The sequence below is a fragment of the Mangifera indica genome, chromosome 10, assembly GCF_011075055.1.
Source record: "Mangifera indica cultivar Alphonso chromosome 10, CATAS_Mindica_2.1, whole genome shotgun sequence".
NCBI classification, from domain to species: Eukaryota; Viridiplantae; Streptophyta; class Magnoliopsida; order Sapindales; family Anacardiaceae; genus Mangifera; species Mangifera indica.
Genome location: NC_058146.1, coordinates 12,927,133 through 12,932,289, shown reverse-complemented (window position 1 = coordinate 12,932,289; position 5,157 = coordinate 12,927,133). Strand labels below are relative to the sequence as shown.

Below are 5,157 nucleotides of genomic sequence, written 5' to 3'. Positions count from 1 at the left end.
CGCTATAGTGAATATTTAAATCTTGCAACTAATGTGGCATGAACGTTCTGTATTTTCAACTTGCAGGTCTATTTTTTCCTCTTAGCAAACATTTACTATACCTCAGAACCTACACATTAAAACAAATGTGAGAACTCAATTATATGTTAAATAACCTAAGATTTTGAGAAAATATTTAATTCTTAATTATACCTGAAGTCAAAGACTTGGTCTTCCTTTTTTGTTAGTTGTTAAGGTTTTGCAATGTTTGCTCCAGTAACCAAGAATACCATATTGAAAGCAAATTACCTTATTTTTGCAATTATACCATTATGAGGGTTTAGTGTGTTCTGAGATATTAGTTGAGATTCAAAATTCAGCTTGGCTTTAGCCTTCCTTTCTTCTTCCTTTCTTTTCACACTAACTTTAACTAATTTTGCCGTGCTAATGTGTACATTAGCATACATCACAATTCTTAGCAATCCTTCAGTGAATTCTCCCTTATTATGCTTTAGAAAGTCCATAACAAATTTAATATAAGATTTGGGTAAAGATGAAACAACAAGGTCAAATGTCATGCTATCTATCATATATGAGCTTAGAGATTTGGTCCTCTCGATCATTCAGTTGTATTAAACACCTGAGTTCTAATCTCCGCTTCATCATCCACTTTATGACTAAGGATTTCCTTTGTTGCCCGATATTGCTCTAGACAAGCATGACCTCAAAAGATCTTACACAAATGGTCGATTATGTCTTTATCAACTAAACTATTTCGTTTGCGTGTCAGGAGTTAATGAAGTCAATATAATGCTCAATATAAGTTTTGCATGATGTTCATGTTTTTAGAAGCATTAAACTCCCTCATTTCGATGCCATGTTTAGGCTCAGCAAGTAAATCATGTACAACAACATACATGATTTTCTTTTCTTCTAGTACAATTCGAAAACATTGATACCACTCGAGATTTTCTACATCCAACCCAAATTCATTTTTGAATATCTTTTCAAATATGGGTTCATATGTATAATCCATCTACAAAAGCAAAAACAAAGTCATATTTTATTTTTACATTTATCTAACAAGGTCTTTTGTCAAATAAATATTTTCATTATTTTCTTTAAGCCAATAACTCTTTTTGTTAAACTTGAGAAGTTCCAACGGACTTCCTAGTGGGCCAATATCCCATCAAATCAATCTTAATCTTTGCTTTGATAAACATGTATCAATTGACCGATTAGGTTGGTCAACAAACCAATCACAAAAGTCTATGATGTCGAGTTTAGTAGTTACATATAACCAGATCATATGGCATCAATTATGATTCTTGATATTTGCAATGGTTTTGTGTGTCCCTACTCAATCTCTAATATACTTTCGCCTTTACTTTAGCGAACACATTAAGTATATTAGTTAAGTCAAATCTAATACAAACAAACACTCAATTTTCCATTTGTTTGAAATGTACCCTTCATTTTAGTGAACAAGCTTTTAATGAACAAGGACTTAATCGAGGCATCATATTGGAAGGTTATATGTTATTTTTTGACTTAATATGTTTAAGGGATTTAATTACAGTCTCATTGATTTTAGTTTAAGCATGTGAGGTGTTTATACATAAATGTAAATCCTAATATGCATATTATAACGTAAATAATTGTGTCAATATACAACAATAACTAATGTCGATCCTCTCAATCTATAAGGGGTCGACTACTCAATTGAGGTCTTACTCTTTGGGTCTTCAAGTATGCAACATCTTCTTCATCTTCAAATATTACAATAATTTTCTTCTTAGTTACATTTTGTTCTAAATAAATAACATAAATCATATTCTAACATAAAAACCCATAAGTAAGTTCAAGGACATTTTAGTCTTTTTCTTTGCTTTTAATTTAGTCTATCAATGATTTACAAGAGATGCATGCCAGTTTATGTTGGTATACATAGTTATGCATCATCAACAGAGTTTAAATTCTAGATAATATCAAAATCGCAACAAAATATGATGTTGTCATAATTGAGCAATATGACATGCTGATGTACAGTGTCTACATGTATGTGTGTCACATCCTGAAGGCAAAATAAAAAAAGGTGTTTAACCTACCAAGTCATTCAATTATCGATATGTATCAGTTTATATTATGGAGCCATTGAGATAGACATGCATCTATGTCTTAATCTCAAGAGATATTGATCAATAAATGGATCGTCTTATGCATAACCGTGAATAGGAGTGGATTCGAGCCGAGTCGAGCTCGAACATAGACAAACTCAGTATCAGCTCGATAACTGTTCATTCGAGCTCGAGCCACGGCTCGAACTCATCGAACGTAACAAAAATGCAACTCGTATTCGAGCTCGTTGGCTTGCGAGCCTTTAACAAGCCTGGCTCGCAATACATACTGATTCGAGCTACTCGCGAGCCTATAACAAGCTGAAAATCAAATATGTTTCATGATCCGAGATATCAAGCTAGGCTCACTTATGCTTAGCGAGCCGAGCCATCGAGCGAGCCATTGAGCCAAGCTATCGAGCTGAGCCTAACGAGCTTGTTCACAAGATCACAGTTTCAATTTCAAAATGTTACTTTCGTTTAAACATTATTTAATACATTTTCTTGAAAATCAATCATTGTTTGTAAATCAATCTATTTATTTATTTTGAGAGAGAAGAGAAAACAGTGAAGTGTGTTTCTTGAAAGATAACCCAAACGGAGAAGCAATGTAGAAAAGCAAATGGCTTCCTCTGCTTTTGATTTTCCTTTTGCTTCCTCTGCTTTTGATTTTCCTTTTTCTTTACTTGTGACTTCTACACTATAGAGCAGCAGAGGCAGAGGTAGCACAGTAACAGCATTTCCAACAAAGAAAAATAATGGGAAAATGATTAGAAAAAGTGTCTTTGACATTTAATTCTCCTCAACTCTGCATCTAGTTACCTAATTTTTGTATTCTGTCCGATTCCAATAGGGACTTTCCCTTCTGCCAGTAGAGATGCAATTTCAGATTCTATTTGGTAATAGTCTGCACCCATCATCACATATGCAAGTAGAAAACCAAAATCTTTATTATACCAGTCACCTTCGTCCCCGATCGTCCTATATGACACGATCCTTACCAGTGACTTTCCACTTCCAGTATCCACCACCGTTGGTTCCTTCACGTAGTTTTTTTCTTTTTTTTTGGGTAAGTCCTTGACACAGATTTAAATCCAAATAAAAAGATTGTGTTTGTTTTTTCCTATTTCAGGGGGTAAGGAGACGCAGGGAGGTGGGTAATTTTTTTTTTTAATTTTTTAGTTTTAATTTATTACTAAGTAATATATTGTCATTGATATAGTTGAGCACATGGTTCTCTTGAACAAGTGCTTTCTATTTTGGTTGCACAACTTTTTTTTCTGCACAAATGAGGATTTCCAGAAACAAACAAGCAACCCAAAAGAAGATTTTCTATGGGCTGTCTATACCTCATTTTCAAAGCTTTTACAAAATTCTGATTCTTTCTCTAGAATGGTTTTATTTACAAATATGCCTAAGTCTTCAGTAAAATACCATTAAGAAACTTGCAGCGACACTGGTGAAAATACAACGCTAAGCCGGGCATGGTTAGGAAGAGAGTAGTTCTCCGGCCAGAATCCTTTCTCAACTTCAGGAGGGAAGAGACATGCATTCTTTACTCTAAAGCCAACTACTTCTTGTTCTCTGCAATCTTCGGACGTCTCCATATTGTCATTGAAACTATCCTCTATTTGCTCTGAACAAGTTGAATTCCACATCTTCTGCAGCAATGCCAATATTAATCTAAATTGTATTAAATTTATGCAGTTGACAGCATAAGTACAAATTTCCTGCAAATTTAGTCATTCCCCATTTTCCTCCTTTTTTTTTTTTTAACTTAATGATCCCACTTTCTTTCACTTAATTATCTAAATTTTGAACAGAGAAATGCAATCAATAGGGCTTCTACAAGTAAACAACCAATAATATGGGAAAAAAAAAAAAGTTAAATACCTTCAATTCTTCATGATTAACAACACCATTTCCATCAACATCTGCTAGTTTCCATAGATCATCTGCTTGTTGGAAACTCAGTCTATAAGGTTGTACATTTAAATTTGCCTGCATAAGAAATGCAATGTGTTTTTTTTTAATTCAATGGAGCTAATAGATCTAAACTTAAGGCCTAATATTCAAATACCTGCTGGTGGAGGGCTTCGCAGAAAGCTGAATAACTAATAACATCACCATTGTCGTCAGCTTTCAATGAGGCAACATAATCCTGGAGAGATAAGTCAGATTTTTAATAAATTAAATTTATCTTTCCCCAGCAAGCTTCTTATGCCAAGAAGAGAATATCTGAAAGCAATGAATGACTCACCTTTAGCTCAACACCATAGTCTAAACGTGAGCGTTCACCCACTATGGAATGTTCAACACTGCATTCTCGCAGGAAACATCCATGTGAAATTATTGCATCCTTAATCTGAAAATAAATATGAACAATGAGAAAGCTAGACAAGTGAATGAAGCCAAGAGGATAATCAGAACTCTGGCAGCATACCCGGAAATTATCCACCTTGGTTGGTGGTAGGAAACGAGGAGAAGTGTAGAAAGGAGTCTTCGGATCATAAAATTCAAACGTTGGACTTGGAACCTGCACAAAAAGAAATACTCATTTTAGATATCAAAAGGTAATATTCAATCAGCTCCACACAAGGGAGGCCTTATTTACAGCAATCATATGAACAAAATATAGAAATCATGTGAAAGAACAGAGTAGTAATGTAATCAAACTATCAATACAATTGATATAGTTAGGATGTAATCAATGTGGCTATTTGGTGATTCTGTCCTTGTTTAAGAATTTTAAATGTTGATTTCATAGCTTTCTTAGTTGGAGTAATGGCTTTCACAACATTCCAAGAGTAGTAAAGACAACTTCTAATAATCCTAAAGGCTGGTTGATATATGAATCATAATAACGTGAATAGAACATACCATTTTGTCCAGAGACTATAAAATTGTCAATGACTTAATGCACAGTAAGCCAAAACGAAAGTATCAACAGTCCCATTGCAAGTCCACCTATGACATCAATCAGACTGTGCATGCCAAGGTAAATTCTTCCTACCAATAAAACCAGAATTCAGTTCAGAAATTGACAGTAAAGAAACTAGTA

The 5,157-nt window shown here is 34.0% G+C and overlaps 1 long non-coding RNA gene across 1 annotated transcript; it reads right to left on the bottom strand.

The window, feature by feature from the left end:
• Positions 1-3,391: 3,391 nt before the first annotated feature.
• LOC123228378 lies at positions 3,392-4,256 on the bottom strand. The gene is made up of 3 exons (XR_006504674.1): positions 4,177-4,256; positions 3,990-4,097; positions 3,392-3,757 (listed from the first exon to the last, which is right to left on the bottom strand). It is a non-coding gene; the product is annotated as an uncharacterized LOC123228378 (long non-coding RNA).
• Between the last annotated feature and the right edge of the window lie 901 nt (positions 4,257-5,157).